General features: G+C 41.8%; 1 non-coding gene across 1 annotated transcript; it reads right to left on the reverse strand.

Annotated features, from left to right (window-relative positions):
- Positions 1–15,608: 15,608 nt before the first annotated feature.
- trnaa-agc (transfer RNA alanine (anticodon AGC)) lies at positions 15,609–15,684 on the reverse strand. The gene has a single exon. It is a non-coding gene; the product is annotated as a tRNA-Ala (tRNA).
- Positions 15,685–17,043: the final 1,359 nt, after the last annotated feature.

Below are 17,043 nucleotides of genomic sequence, written 5' to 3' on the forward strand. Positions count from 1 at the left end.
CAGCTGTTTGTTTAAAGGAAGCAGGGTTGGGTTTTTTTCAAATGTGTCAGTTTGGTCAAATGACATTTCCTCTGTGGTGATGTGTGGGAGTAAAAAACAGTGCCAGCAGGACCAGAGTAGAAATAACAGATAAAAACAAGGATCTGCTGAGTCCCTCAGTAAATGTAATAAACATTGGACAAAAACTGAAAAAAGCTTGTTGTCAGAACAACAAAGGATGTCCAAACTGGATTAGGTGCTGGCCAGACAGGCAGTAGCACGGCTGAGGTCTCAGGCCTGTCTTCACCATGATCCTCCTGAGAAAGAAACAGAGGAGAACAGAAGACAGGGTAGCTTTGTTTAGGCAGTCGCATGGCACCAGATAAGCTTTGGCCCAATCCTAATGTCAACCTTAAGTCCTCATGCCCTTTGCACTTTGGAGATCACATCTCACTGGAAAACCTTGAGGAATATTGGATTTTCAGTTTACCTCCTGAATTAAATTGGAAATTGTATTGACCCAATCTGTAATGGAAGTGTTTATGCAGTATACATGATTCTATGTTGACACAGACGGAAGGCTACTTACTGCCTGCTGACACACGTAGAATTCTGACAACCGGAAGCCTCTCCTGTGAGGGAAGCCTACCAGGTCGTAGTAGGATTTTTACAATACCCAAATAGCATTTTGTGTATTTTATTTAACGATGGGATAAGAGCCACTTTGTATATATTAATGCAGGATCAATTTAATTAACCCATTAAATCTTATGATTGTCAGATTACTGTTTGTGTTATCTATTTGTAGTGGGAGTGGTGTTTGTAAATTTATGTTTATGTATCCTGATATTATTGATGTTCTGGGGGTAATTGTTTTATCATAACAAACCTTGTTTAACCTGAGTTCATGTTGCAATGACAGATTAGTCAAAATTATTAATATTACAAATTTCAATCAAATCAAATTGAAAGTAATCAGTGCAATTAATTGAATCTGTCTTGAAACATGAACATGGTAATTGTGATAATTGGTTGCTATGCTACATGTAAATTGAAACTCCACCATGTGTTTTAAATGGTGCCTTGCATTGAAAATAGTCTAAAGTGGGTGGAGGAACATTGCTTAATAAATGTATTTTGAAAATGCAGTGTAAGGTGTTCTGCACTTAAAAAATATGTTAGAAGTTTTCTAATCATCCTTCTCTTAAAGATCATACCGCATTTGGGTAAACAGCGCAACTGTTCACCACAGCGCCTGTTACTGTTCACCACAGCGCCTGTTACTGTTCACCACAGCGCCTGTTACTGTTCACCACAGCGCCTCTTACTGTTCACCACAGCGCCTGTTACTGTTCACCACAGCGCCTGTTACTGTTCACCACAGCGCCTGTTACTGTTCACCACAGCGCCTGTTACTGTTTTTGTTGAGGAGAGTAGCGTCTGGCAGAATGGTGCAAAAAATAATTGCAGTACATATTCTTCTGTTTATCCCGCATGCAATGACGTCAGAGTGGGGGGAAAAAACTGTTTGTTTGCAGTAACCTCTTTGTTGTAATATCCCAAAACGGATGTGGCAGTTTTACCAAGGTACTAGCTTTAAAGTGGCAATCAGCAGTAGAAACAATATCAGAGTTCTGCACGCCCTGTTTCTGTAAAAATCTGAGGGATGGGGCTGGAGAAATGTAACCACGCTCAAATTCATAGACAGAGCTATGGATGCAAGGACTGACCATCCATGATATAAAAATGATAGTTTTAACCATGTTTTGAGGTTATACAGTGTTAACATTTACTTTGTTTACAAACATTGGAGTTAAACAAGTTCATATTTTGGGTTCTGATGGGGTACGACAGTTGAACTACACTCATGAGACATTTATAAGTTATATTTTTGCAACAGCGTTGTCATAATTCACCACAAGGCATACCGGGTAAATTTAAGGGCTGAATCTGTATTAATCTTTCTTTCTAGGTACATTTGCTAGTGTTGTGTAACAGTTGTTTACTACTAAATACATTCTGTACTGTATGTCAGCATACTTCTGTCAACGTCTTCATGTGAGTGCCTATGCATGACAAACTGCTATTGCCGTTTTGCAAACATATTTTCTTTATCTGCTTTTGCCTTTTTCTGTACAAGTTGCTCTGCCAAATATTTGGTATTTATTAGGCTCCCCATTAGCTGCTGCAAAAGCATCAGCTACTCTTCCTGGGGTCCACATGAAACATGATAATACATAGGACAGAACATTATTAGTCAAGGACTGAAATACACTGCTCAAAAAAATAAAGGGAACACTTAAACAACACAATGTAACTCCAAGTCAATCACACTTCTGTGAAATCAAACTGTCCACTTAGGAAGCAACACTGATTGACAATAAATTTCACATGCTGTTGTGCAAATGGAATAGACAACAGGTGGAAATTATAGGCAATTAGCAAGACACCCCCAATAAAGGAGTGGTTCTGCAGGTGGTAACCACAGACCACTTCTCAGTTCCTATGCTTCCTGGCTGATGTTTTGGTCACTTTTGAATGCTGGCGGTGCTTTCACTGTAGTGGTAGCATGAGACGGCGTCTACAACCCACACAAGTGGCTCAGGTAGTGCAGCTCATCCAGGATGGCACATCAATGCGAGCTGTGGCAAAAAGGTCTGTCAGCGTAGTGTCCAGAGCATGGAGGCGCTACCAGGAGACAGGCCAGTACATCAGGAGACGTGGAGGAGGCCGTAGGAGGGCAACAACCCAGCAGCAGGACCGCTACCTCCGTCTTTGTGCAAGGAGGAGCAGGAGGAGCACTGTCAGAGCCCTGCAAAATGACCTCCGGCAGGCCACAAATGTGCATGTGTCTGCTCAAACGGTCAGAAACAGACTCCATGAGGGTGGTATGAGGGCCCGACGTCCACAGGTGGGGGTTGTGCTTACATGGGGGGACATCATGTCTCGCTCCATCCACCAACGCCACGTTGCACCACAGACTGTCCAGGAGTTGGCGGATGCTGTAGTCCAGGTCTGGGAGGAGATCCCTCAGGAGACCATCCGCCACCTCATCAGGAGCATGCCCAGGCGTTGTAGGGAGGTCATACAGGCACGTGGAGGCCACACACACTACTGAGCCTCATTTTGACTTGTTTTAAGGACATTACATCAAAGTTGGATCAGCCTGTAGTGTGGTTTTCCACTTTAATTTTGAGTGTGACTCCAAATCCCGACCTCCATGGGTTGATAAATTGGATTTCCATTGATTATTTTTGGGTGATTTTGTTGTCAGCACATTCAACTATGTAAAGAAAAAAGTATTTAATAAGATTATTTCTTTCATTCAGATCTAGGATGTGTTGTTTAAGTGTTCCCTTTATTTTTTTGAGCAGTGTACATCAATGTGAAATGTCACACATATCAGTACATACACACAATATCTAGGTCTAATACAGTGCAAATTGAAATAGAACATATATAAAATAGCTATGCTTTTCACAGTCCCCTTTGTGCAGTAAGGTGTTCTTTTATCTGTTTTTTTTATTGGTTTTATTGCTAGCTTGCTTTACCTGGGGTGGCAGAGAGTTCCATGTAGTCATGGCTCTATTTAATACAGTGTGTTTCCCAGACTCTGTTTTGGACCTGGGGACTGTGAAGAGGCCTCTGGTTGCATGTCTTGTGTTGTAGCGACGAGTGTCCGAACTGTGTGCCAACTGGTTGAACAGACAGTTCGGTACCTACAACACATCAATACCTCGCACAAAGACCAATAGTGATGCAGTCAACCTCTCCTCATCTTTGAGCCATGCATGTTGCTGACACTTTCCCTCCATGTACATCTAAGTGAGATATGTGCTGCTTTGTTTTGGACCAACTGCAATGTACCTATGTCCTCCTTTGCCACACATGACTACACAGCTGCGCAGTAGTCCAGGTGCGACAAAACTAGGGCCTGTAGGACGTGTCTGGTTGACTGAGATGTCAAGAAGGCAGAGCAATGCCCTATCATGGAGAATACAGTGCCTTGCGAAAGTATTCGGCCCCCTTGAACTTTTCGACCTTTTGCCACATTTCAGGCTTCAAACATAAAGATATAAAACTGTATTTTTTTGTGAAGAATCAACAACAAGTGGGACACAATCATGAAGTGGAACGAAATTTATTGGATATTTCAAACTTTTTTAACAAATAAAAAACTGAAAAATTGGGCGTGCAAAATTATTCAGCCCCTTTACTTTCAGTGCAGCAAACTCTCTCCAGAAGTTCAGTGAGGATCTCTGAATGATCCAATGTTGACCTAAATGACTAATGATGATAAATAGAATCCACCTGTGTGTAATCAAGTCTCCGTATAAATGCACCTGCTCTGTGATAGTCTCAGAGGTCCGTTTAAAGCGCAGAGAGCATCATGAAGAACAAGGAACACACCAGGCAGGTCCGAGATACTGTTGTGGAGAAGTTTAAAGCCGGATTTGGATACAAAAAGATTTCCCAAGCTTTAAACATCCCAAGGAGCACTGTGCAAGCGATAATATTGAAATGGAAGGAGTATCAGACCACTGCAAATCTACGAAGACCCGGCCGTCCCTCTAAACTTTCAGCTCATACATGGAGAAGACTGATCAGAGATGCAGCCAAGAGGCCCATGATCACTCTGGATGAACTGCAGAGATCTACAGCTGAGGTGGGAGACTCTGTCCATAGGATAACAATCAGTCGTATACTGCACAAATCTGGCCTTTATGGAAGAGTGGCAAGAAGAAAGCCATGTCTTAAAGATATCCATAAAAAGTGTCGTTTAAAGTTTGCCACTAGCCACCTGGGAGACACACCAAACATGTGGAAGAAGGTGCTCTGGTCAGATGAAACCAAAATCGAACTTTTTGGCAACAATGCAAAACGTTATGTTTGGCGTAAAAGCAACACAGCTCATCACCCTGAACACACCATCCCCACTGTCAAACATGGTGGTGGCAGCATCATGGTTTGGGCCTGCTTTTCTTCAGCAGGGGCAGGGAAGATGGTTAAAATTGATGGGAAGATGGATGGAGCCCAATACAGGACCATTCTGGAAGAAAACCTGATGGAGTCTGCAAAAGACCTGAGACTGGGACTGAGATTTGTCTAACCAACAAGACAATGATCCAAAACATAAAGCAAAATCTACAATGGAATGGTTCACAAATAAACATATCCAGGTGTTAGAATGGCCAAGTCAAAGTCCAGACCTGAATCCAATCGAGAATCTGTGGAAAGAACTGGAAACTGCTGTTCACAAACGCTCTCCATCCAACCTCACTGAGCTCGAGCTGTTTTGCAAGGAGGAATGGGCAAAAATTTCAGTCTCTCGATGTGCAAAACTGATAGAGACATACCCCAAGCGACTTACAGCTGTAATCGCAGCAAAAGGTGGCGCTACAAAGTATTAACTTAAGGGGGCTGAATAATTTTGCACGGCCAATTTTTCAGTTTTTTATTTGTTAAAAAAGTTTGAAATATCCAATAAATTTCGTTCCACTTCATAATTGTGTCCCACTTGTTGTTGATTCTTCACAAAAAATTACAGTTTTATATCTTTATGTTTGAAGCCTGAAATGTGGCAAAAGGTCGAAAAGTTCAAGGGGGCCGAATACTTTCGCAAGGCACTGTACCTCTTCCCATTTTAGCAACCATTGAGTCTATAGGTTTTGACCATGAAAGCTTGCTATCTAGGGTTACACCTAGCAGTTTAGTCTCCTCTTATCAGCAACATTATTCAATAATAGATCTAAATAATGTTTAGCGTTGAGCGAGTGATTTGTACCAAAAATGATGCTTTTAGTTTTTAAAATATTTATCACTAGCCTATTGCTAGTTACCTAAAATTGACTGGAGCTCTATGTTAAGTGTCTCATTTATTTTACTGTTTCAGCCGACGTGTAATCTGTTGAGTCGTCAGCGTACATAGACAGACAGGCTTTATTCAAGGTTAGTTTGTAAAAACAGAAAAATTATTGCACTAGCCGGCTGCCCTGCGGTACACCACACTCAACTGAATTTGCATGGGAGAGTCTTCCATTAACGAAAACCCTCTGTGTTCTTTTAGATGGGTAGCTCTCAATCCATAATAAGGCAGATGGGTTATGATTAATGACATCACAAGCTGCACTGAAGTCTAACGAACAGCTCCCACAATCTACTTACTTTCAATTTCTTTCAGCCAAACATCAGTCATTTGTGTCAATGGCGAGCATGTTGAGTACCCTTCCCTATAAGCTCCCGAGTGGCACAGCATTTTAAGACACTGCATTTCAGTGCTAGAGGCGTCACTACAGACCCGGGCTGTATCACAACCGGCCAAGATCGGGAGTTCCATAGGGCGGAGCACAAGCGTCGTCCGGGTTAGTGGAGGGTTGGCCTGGGTAGGGCGTCATTGTAAATAAGAATTTGTTCTTAACTGACTTATAATATATATGTCAGATTTATATAGCCCTTCTTACATCAGCTGATATCTCAAAGTGCTGTACAGAAACGCAGCCTAAAACCCCAAACAGCAAGTAATGCAGGTGTAGAAGCACGGGGGCTAGGAAAAGCTCCCTAGAAAGGCCAAAACCTAGGAAGAAACCTAGAGAGGAACCAGGCTATGAGGGGTGGCCAGTCCTCTTCTGGCTGTGCCGGGTGGAGATTATAACAGAACATGGCCAAGATGTTCAAATGTTCATAAATGACCAGCATGGTCAAATAATAATAATAATAATAATAATAATCACAGTAGTTGTCGAGGGTGCAACAAGTCAGCACCTCAAGAGTAAATGTCAGTTGGCTTTTCATAGCCGATCATTGAGAGTATCCCTACCGCTCCTGCTGTCTCTAGAGAGTTGAAAACAGCAAGTCTGGGACAGGTAGCACGTCCGGTGAATCGGTCAGGGTTCCATAGCCGCTGGCAGAACAGTTGAAACTGGAGCAGCAGCACGGCCAGGTGGACTGGGGACAGCAATGAGTCATCATGCCAGGTATTCCTAAGGCATGGTCCTAGGCCTCAGGTCCTCCGAGAGAGAGAGAGAGAGAGAGAGAGAGAGAGAGAGAGAGAGAGAGAGAGAGAGAGAGAGAGAGAATGAATTAGAGAGAGCATACTTAAATTCACACAGGACACTGGATAAGACAGGAGAAATACTCCAGATATAACAGACTGACCCTAGCCCCCCAACACATAAACTACTGCAGCATCAATACTGGAGGCTGAGACAGGAGGGGTCAGGAGACACTGTGGCCCCATCCGATGAAACCCCCGGACAGGGCCAAACAGGCAGGATATAACCCCACCCACTTTGCCAAAGCACAGCCCCCACATCACTAGAGGAATATCTTCAACCACCGACTTACCATCCTGAGACAAGGCCGAGTATAGCCCACAAAGATCTCCGCCATGGCACAACCCAAGGGGGGGCGCCAACCCAGACAGGAAGACCACATCAGTGACTCAACCCACTCAAGGGACGCACCCCTCGTAGGGACGGCATGGAAGAACACCAGTAAGCCAGTGACTCAGACCCTGTAATAGGGTTAGAGGCAGAGAATCCCAGTGGAGAGAGGGGAACCGGCCAGGCAGAGACAGCAAGGGCGGTTCGTTGCTCCATAGCCTTTCCGGTCACCTTCACACTCCTGGGCCAGACTACACTCAATCATAGGACCTACTGAAGAGATGAGTCTTCAGTAAAGACTTAAAGGTTGAGAGCTCTATAGGAGAAAGCCCTGCCTCCAGCTGTTTGCTTAGAAATTCTAGGGACAATTAGGAGGCCTGCGTCTTGTGACCGTAGCGTACGTGTAGGTATGTACGGCAGGACCAAATCGGAAAGATAGGTAGGAGCAAGCCCATGTAATGCTTTGTCGGTTAGCAGTAAAACCTTGAAATCAGCCCTTGCCTTAACAGGAAGCCAGTGTAGGGAGGCTAGCACTGGAGTAATATGATCAAATATTTGGGTTCTAGTCAGGATTCTAGCAGCCGTATTTAGCACTAACTGAAGTTTATTTAGTGCTTTATCTGGGTAGCCGGAAAGTAGAGCATTGCAGTAGTCCAACCTAGAAGTAACAAAAGCATGGACTAATCTTTCTGCATCATTTGTGGACAGAAAGTTTCTGATTTTTGCAATGTTACGTAGATGGAAAAAAGCTGTCCTTGAAACAGTCTTGATATGTTCTTCAAAAGAGAGATCAGGGTCCAGAGTAACGCTGATGTCCTTCACAGTTTTATTTGAGATGACTGTACAACCATCAAGATGAATTGTCAGATTCAACAGAAGATCTCTTTGTTTCTTGGGACCTAGAACAAGCATCTCTGTTTTGTCTGAGTTTAAAAGTAGAAAGTTTGCAGCCATCCACTTCCTTATGTCTGAAACACAGGCTTCTAGCGAGAGCAATTTTGAGGCTTCACCATGTTTCATTGAAATGTACAGCTGTGTGTCATCCGTATAGCAGTGAAATTTAACATTATGTTTTCGAATGACATCACCAGGAGGTAAAATATATAGTGAAAATAATAGTGGTCCTAAAACGGAACCTTGAGGAACACTGAAATTTACAGTTGATTTGTCAGAGGACAAACCATTCACAGAGACAAACTGATATCTTTCCGACAGATAAGATCTAAACCAGGCCAGAACTTGTCCGTGTAGACCATTTGGGTTTCCAATCTCTCCAAAAGATTGTAGTGATCGATGGTATCAAAAGCAGCACTAAGATCTAGGAGCATGAGGACAGATGCAGAGCCTCGGTCTGATGCCATTAAAAGGTCATTTACCACCTTCATAAGTGCAGTCTCAGTGCTATGATGGGGTCTAAAACCAGACTGAAGCGTTTCGAATACATTGTTTGTCTTTAGGAAGGCAGTGAGTTTCTGCGCAACAGCTTTTTCTAAAAATGTTGAGAGGAATGGAAGATTTGATATAGGCCGATTAGTTTTTTATATTTTCTGGGTCAAGATTTGGCTTTTTCAAGAGAGGCTTTATTACTGTCACTTTTAGTGAGTTTGGTACACATCCGGTGGATAGAGAGCCGTTTATTATGTTCAACATAGGAGGGCCAAGCACAGGAAGCAGCTCTTTCAGTAGTTTAGTTGGAATAGAGTCCAGTATGCAGCTTGAAGGTTTAGAGGCCATGATTATTTTCATCATTGTGTCAAGAGTACTAAAAGTACTAAAACACTTTAGTGTTTCCTTTGATCCTAGGTCCTGGCAGAGTTGTGCAGACTCAGGACAATGGAGCTTTGGAGGAATACGCAGATTTAAAGAGTCCATAATTTGCTTTCTAATGATCATGATCTTTTCCTCAAAGAAGTTCATGAATTTATTACTGCTGAAGTGAAAGCCATCCTCTCTTGGGGAATGCTGCTTTTTAGTTAGCTTTGTGACAGTATCAAAAAGAAATTTCAGATTGTTCTTATTTTCCTCAATTAAGTTGGAAAAATAGGATGATCGAGCAGCAGAGAGGGCTCTCCGATACTGCACGGTACTGTCATTCCAAGCTAGTCGGAAGACTTCCAGTTTGGTGTTGCGCCATTTCCATTCCAATTTTCTGGAAGCTTGCTTCAGAGCTCGTGTATTTTCTGTATACCAGGGAGCTAGTTTCTTATGACAAATGTTTTTAGTTTTTAGGGGTGCAACTGCATCTAGGGTATTGCAGAAGGTTAAATTGAGTTCCTCAGTTAGGTGGTTAACTGATTTTTGTCCTCTGACGTCCTTGGGTAGGCAGAGGGAGTCTTGGATTGTCTGCGAATTTATAGCACGACTTTTGATGCTCCTTGGTTGGGGTCTGAGCAGATTATTTGTTGCGATTGCAAACGTAATAGAATGGTGGTCCACGGGACAAAACTAGGTCCAGAGTATGACTGTGGCAGTGAGTAGGTCCAGAGACATGTTGGACAAAACCCACTGAGTTGATGATGGCTCCGAAAGCCTTTTGGAGTGGGTCTGTGGACTTTTCCATGTGAATATTAAAGTCACCAAAAATGTGAATATTATCTGCTATGACTACAATGTCTAATAGGAATTCAGGGAACTCAGTGAGGAACGCTGTATATGGCCCAGGAGGCCTGTAAACAGTAGCTATAAAAAGTGATTGAGTAGGCTGCATAGATTTCATGACTAGAAGCTCAAAAGACGAAAACGTCATACTTTTTTTTTTGTAAATTGAAATTTGCTATCGTAAATGTTAGCAACACCTCCGCCTTTGCGGGATGCACGGGGGATATGGTCACTAGTGTAACCACGAGGTGAGGCCTCATTTAACTCATTTTTTGCCTAGTTAAATAAAGGTTAAATCAAAGCATGTAAATAAGCATGCTGAAAGTCTTAGTTTTCTGTAAAATAACTTTGTATTTGATCAAACACAATTTTTCCCAAAGTTTGCTTAGCACTTGTAAAAGTCTGATTGGTCAGCCTATTCTTGAGTAGCAGAATGACCTTTGCCTACCCCATGTCTGAGGGCACACGCGATCTTCTAGGCTTAAATTTAAGATGTGGCAAACAGGAATCACAATGTATTCCGCTACAAACCTCAGCAATTTACCATCCAGGTTGTCGGTACGAGGTGGTTTGTCCTTATTTATAGATAGCAACAATTGTTTCACCTCTCAAAACTACAGTGCTAGTCTTTCATTATTTGGTCCATTATGCATGAATATGAAGGCTCAGCATTTGTTTGCATGTCATGCCAAAATTGGCTAATCTTGTCAACAAAAAAGTTATTAAAGTGGTTGGCAATATCAAAGGGTTTTGTTATGAGCAAGCCATCTGCTTCAATGAAAGATGGTTCCGAGTTTGCTTTCTTGCCGAGAATTTCATTTAAAATACTCCAGAGCTTTTTACTATAATTATTTATTTATCTTTGTTCCATAGTATAGTGTCTTCTTCTTTTTGTTTAGTTTAGTTATGTGATATCTCAATTGTCTCTGTTTGCCAGTCTGCTGTGTTGTCAGACTAATTTGCTATTCCCTTTGCCTCATCCATCTCAGCCATACCGTTTTTCAATTCATCATTTATCCATGGGGATTTGGCAGTTCAAACAGTCAGTTTCTTGATGGGTGCATGCCTATCAGTAACCGGAAGAAGCAGTTTCATAAATACTTCAAGTGCAGCGTCCGGATCTTCCTCATTACACACATCAGACCAACAAATATTTTTCACATCTTGGACAAAGGAATCATTGCAAACCTCTTGTATGATTGTTTATACACAATTTTAATTGCAGACTTTGGAACTTTGGTTTTTCTAGATTTGGCTATTATATTATGATCACTAAATCCGATGGGTGTGGATACTGCTTTAGAGCAGATTTCTGCAGCATTAGTAAAGATGTGATCAATACACGTGAATGATTTTATTCCTGTTCTGTTTGTAAATGCCTTGGCAGGTAGACTGATGACTTAAACCAGATTGAAGGTGCTGGTTACAGCTTGGAGCTTCGTTTTGAGTAGGCAGATGAGCATTTCTGGTATGTTATTAGGATCCCCATTAGCTGTTGCAAAAGCAGCAGCTACTCTTCCTGGGGTCCACCCAAAACATGAAACATTACATAATATAGAACAGTGGTTCCCAAACCTTTTATAGTCCCGAACCCCTTCAAACATTCAACCTCCAGCTGCGTACCCCCTCTAGCACCAGGGTCAGCGCACTCTCAAATTATGTTTTTTGCCATCATTGTAAGCCTGCCACACACACACACACTATACAATACATTCATTAAACATAAGAATGAGTTTTTGTCACAACCCGGCTCGTGGGAAGTGACAAAGAGCTCTTACAGGATCAGGGCACAAATAATAATATAATAATAATCAATAATTTTGCTCTTTTATTTAGCCATCTTACATATAAAACCTTATTTGTTCATCAAAAAATTGTGAATAACTCACCACAGCTTAATGAGAAGGGTGTGCTTGAAAGGAAGCACATATCTCTGCAATGTTGCATATATTGGAGTGTCTCAGTGTTTTTCCACACACAGTCTATGCCTGTATTTAGTTTTCATCCTAGTGAGGGCCGAGAATCCATTCTCACATACTGAAGGTACGTGGTTGCAAAGGGAATCAGTGTCTTAACAGCGTGATTTGCCAAGGCAGGACACTCTGAGCGCAGCCCAATCAAGCAGTGGCTTCTGATTAAATTATATTTTCACAAAACCGCTTGTTGCAATTTCGATGAGGCTCTTTTGTTCAGATATCGGTAAGTGGACTGGAGGCAGGACATGAAAGGATAACAAACAAGTTGATTTGTTGTCACCCGTTTCGGGAAAGCACAATTGAAGTCGGAAGTTTACATACAATTAGGTTGGAGTCATTAAAACTTGTTTTTCAACCACTCCACAAATTTCTTGTTAACAAACTATAGTTTTGGCAAGTCGGTTAGGACATCTACTTTGTCCATGACACAAGTAATTCTACAAAGAATTGTTTACAGACAGATTATTTCACAAGTTTACATACACTAAGTTGACTGTGCCTTTTAACAGCTTGGAAAATTCCAGAAAAGGATGTCATGGCTTTAGAAGCTTCTGATAGGCAAATTGACATTATTTGAGTCAATTTGAGGTGTAGCTATGGATGTATTTCAAGGCCTACCTTCAAACTCAGTGCCTCTGCTTGACATCATGGGAAAATTAAAAGAAATCAGCCAAGACCTCAGAAAAAAATTGTAGACCTCCACAAGTCTGGTTCATCCTTGGGAGAAATTTCCAAATGCCTGAAGGTACCACGTTCACCTGTACAAACAATAGTACACAAGTATAAACACAATGGGACCACGCATCCGTCATACCGCTCAGGAGGAGACGCGTTCTGTCTCCTAGAGATGAAAGTACTTTGGTGCGAAAAGTGCAAATCAATCCCAGAACAACAGCAAAGGACCTTGTGAAGATGCTGGAGGAAACAGGTACAAAAGTATCTATAGCCACAGTAAAACGAGTCCTATATCGAAATAACCTGAAAAGCCGCTCAGCAAGGAAGAAGCCACTGCACCAAAAACGGCATAAAAAAGCCAGACTACGGTTTGCAACTGCACCTAGGGACAAAGATTGTACTTTTTGGAGAAATGTCCTCTGGTCTGATGAAACAAAAATAGAACTGTTTGGCCATAATAACCATTGTTTTGTTTGGAGGAAAATGGGGGATGCTTGCAAGCCGAAGAACACCTTCCCAACCGTGAAGCACGGGGATGGCAGCATCATGTTGTGGGGTTGCTTTGCTGCAGGAGGGACTGGTGCACTTCACAAAATAGATGGCATCATGTGGGAGGAAAATTATGTGGATATATTGAAGCAACATCTCAAGACATCAGTCAGGAAGTTAAAGCTTGATCGCAATTTGGTCTTCCAAATGGACAATGACCCTAAGCATACTTCTAAAGTTGTGGCAAAATGGCTTAAGGACAACAAAGTCAAGTTATTGGAGTGGCTATCACAAAGCCCTGACCTATAGAAAATTTGTGGGCAGAACTGAAAAAGCGTGTGCGAGCAAGGAGGCCAACAAACCTGACTCAGTTACACCAGCTCTGTCAGGAGGAATGGGCCAAAATTCACCCAACTTATTGTGGGAAGCTTGTGGAAGGCTAACCGAAACGTTTGACCCAAGTGAAACAATTTAAAGGCAATGCTACCAAATACTAATTGAGTGTATGTAAACTTCTGACCCACTGGGAATGTGATGAAAGAAATAAAAGCTGAAATAAATAGTTCTCTCTACTATTATTCTGACATTTCACATTCTTAAAATAAAGTGGTGATCCTAACTGACCTAAGACAGGGAATTTTTACTTGAATTAAGTGTCAGGAATTGTGAAAAACTGATTTTAAATGTATTTGGATAAGGTGTATGTAAACTTCCGACTTCAACTGTACCTGCGTAATTGCGCACTCAACTCACTCAGGTGCTTCGCCATATCACATTTGACATTGTTCGTAAGTCCGTTAGTCATATAGAACATTTGCACACAAAAAATCATACAATGATGGAAAGACCTGTGTGTTGTCTTCCTTAATGCAGACAGAGAAGAGCTCCAACTTATTAATCATAGCCTCAATTTTGTCACGCACATTGAATATAGTTGCGGAGAGTCCCTGTAATCCTAGATTCAGATCATTCAGGTGAGAAAAAACGTCACCCAGATAGGCCAGTCGTGTGAGAAACTCGTCATCATGCAAGCGGTCAGACAAGTGAAAATTATGGTCAGTAAAGAAAACTTTAAGCTCGTCTCTCAATAAAAAAAAGTGTCAATACTTTGTCCCTTGATAACTAGCGCACTTCTGTATGTTGTAAAAGCGTTACATGGTTGCTGCCCATATCACTGCATAGTGCAGAAAATACACGAGAGTTCAGGGGCCTTGCTTTAACAAAGTTAACCATTTTCACTGTAGTGTCCAAAACGTCTTTCAAGCTGACAGGCATTCTCTTGGCGGCAAGAGCCTCTCAGTGGATGCTGCAGTGTACCCAAGTGGTGTCGGGAGCAACTGCTTGCACGCTCGTTACTGCTCCACTATGTTTCCCTGCCATGGCTTTTGCGCCATCAGTACAGATACCAACACATCTTAACCACCAAATTCCATTTGATGTCACAAAGCTGTCCAGTACTTTAAAAATATCCTCTCATGTTGTTCTGGTTTCCAGTGGTTTGCAGAAGAGGATGTCTTCCTTATTTGATCCCCCATCCACATAATGGACATATACCAGGAGCTGTGCCAGGCCCGCCATGTCTGTTGACTCATCCAGCTGTAACGCATATAATTCACTGGCTTATATGCGAAGCAGTAATTGTTTCAAAACATCTCCTGCCATATCACTGATGCGTCGTGAAACAGTGTTGTTTGATGAAGGCATTGTCTGGAACGTTTTTTTTGGCCTTTTCCCCCAGCATTGTCCCAGCCATGTCCGCGGCAGCAGGAAGAATTAAGTCCTCCACAATAGTATGGGGCTTGTCTGTCCTAGCCACTCGGTAGCTCACCATATAAGACTCTTCCAGCCCCTTCTTATTAATGGTATCTGTTGCTTTTATACATGTCTTACTACTCGAAAGTCGTCTTAATTCTCGCTCAAAAAACTCCCGTGGCTTATTTTTCAAATTGGCATGTTTTGTTTCTAAATGTCTGCGCAAGAGTGAAGGTTTCATCGAGTTGTGAGATAGTACTTTTGCACATATAACACACTGTGGCTGAGGAAAGGTACTGCTCCCAATATTTGTGAACCCCAAATCAATGTATTTCTCATCATATTTGCGCCTCTTCGATGGTCCAACGTCCCGGTCTGTTGTTCAGTGCTTTCCCAGGTAAGGGGGCAGTAGCTCTTCGTCTGCATTAGATTCACAACTGTCAGTGTCCATGCTAGCTGGGCTAACAACAAATGTTGAATTACTGATGCTAGCATTGGATGTGCTCGTGGAAGCAGAACAACTTGTGTCGTCGACAGGTGCAGGTGTAGTACTGCTGGTAGTAAAACCTTTTATCCACTTTCGAGCAAATGGAATGAGCAGCAGCTACGTACAGACCATTAGTGGAATTCCCACGAGAGAAACAGGTAATGTGATTGGATGTTAATTATTTACATTTTAGTCATTTAGCAGACACTCTTATCCAGAGCAACTTACAGTAGTGAATGCATACATTTCATGCATTTTTTTATTTTTTACTGTCCCCCGTGGGAATTGAACCCACAACCCTAGCGTTGCTCACACCATGCTCTACCAACTGAGCCACAGGGAAGACCAGGATACCTGTATTTGACATTGTGTTGTTATTTCGCTGAACACTAGATAGTTTAATTATATTTTTGGCAGTGAAACGAGGCTACTCAGACGAAGAAAAAAAACTCACCCAAATGTATAGGCCCGTTGGATAATATAAATGGACTGTTTGAAAAAGCAAATTTGGCATACCCCCGACGGCATTGCACGTATACCAGTTTGGGAATACCGGATATAGAACATTAATAGACAAGAACAGTTCAAGTGCCTGAACTACATAAATTCAAAAATAAATAACAAAAGGCACACGTAGCCTACATATCAATACCAATACATCCACACAAACTATCTAGGTCAAATAGGCGTTGTGTCATGGGGTGTTGCTTTATCTGTTTTTGAAACCAGGTTTGCTTTTAATTTGAGCAATATGAGATGGAACGGAGTTCCATGCATTAACGGCTCTATATAATACTGTACGCTTTCTTGAATTTGTTCTGGATTTGGGGACTGTGAAAATACCCCTGGTGGCATGTCTGGTGGGCTAAGTGTGTGTGTCAGAGCTGTGTGTAAGTTGACTATGCGAACAATTTGGGATTTTCAACACAATGAATGTTTCTTATAAAATGAAGAAGTGATGCAGTCAGTCTCTCCTCAACTCTTAGGTCAAGAGACAAAGAAAAACTGTTGATGTTGAGACTGGTGTTTTGCGGGTACTATTTAATGAAGCTGCCAGTTGAGGACTTGTGAGGCCTCTGTTTCTCAAACTAGACATTCTAATGTACTTGTCCTCTCGCTCAGTTCTGCACTGGGGCCTTCCACTCCTCTTTCTATTCTGGTTAGAGACAGTTTGTGCTGTTCTGTGAAGGGAGTAGTACACAGCGTTGTATGAGATCTTTAGTTTCTTGGCAATTTCTCACATGGAATAGCCTTCATTTCTCAGATCAAGAGTAGACTGACAAGTTTCAGAATAAAGTTATTTGTTTCTGGCCAAACCCACAAATGCTGATGCTCCAGATACCCAACTAGTCTAAAGAAGGCCAGTTTTATTGCTTCTTTAATCAGCACTACAGTTTTCAGCTGTCCTAACATAATTGCAAAAGGGTTTTCTAATGATCATTTAACCTTTTAAAATGATAAACTTGGATTAGCTAATACAACGTGCCATTGGAACACAGGGGTGATGGTTGCTGATAATGGACCTCTGCACGCCTATGTAGATATTCCATAAATAAATCTGCCGTTTCCAGCTACAATAGTCATTTACAACATTAACAATGTCTATACTGTATTTCTGATCAATTTGATGTTATTTTAATGGACAGAAAATGTGCTTTTCTTTCAAAAACAAGGAAATGTCTAAGTGACCCAAACTTTTGAACAG

The sequence above is a fragment of the Salmo salar genome, chromosome ssa20, assembly GCF_905237065.1.
Source record: "Salmo salar chromosome ssa20, Ssal_v3.1, whole genome shotgun sequence".
Lineage (NCBI taxonomy): Eukaryota > Metazoa > Chordata > Actinopteri > Salmoniformes > Salmonidae > Salmo > Salmo salar.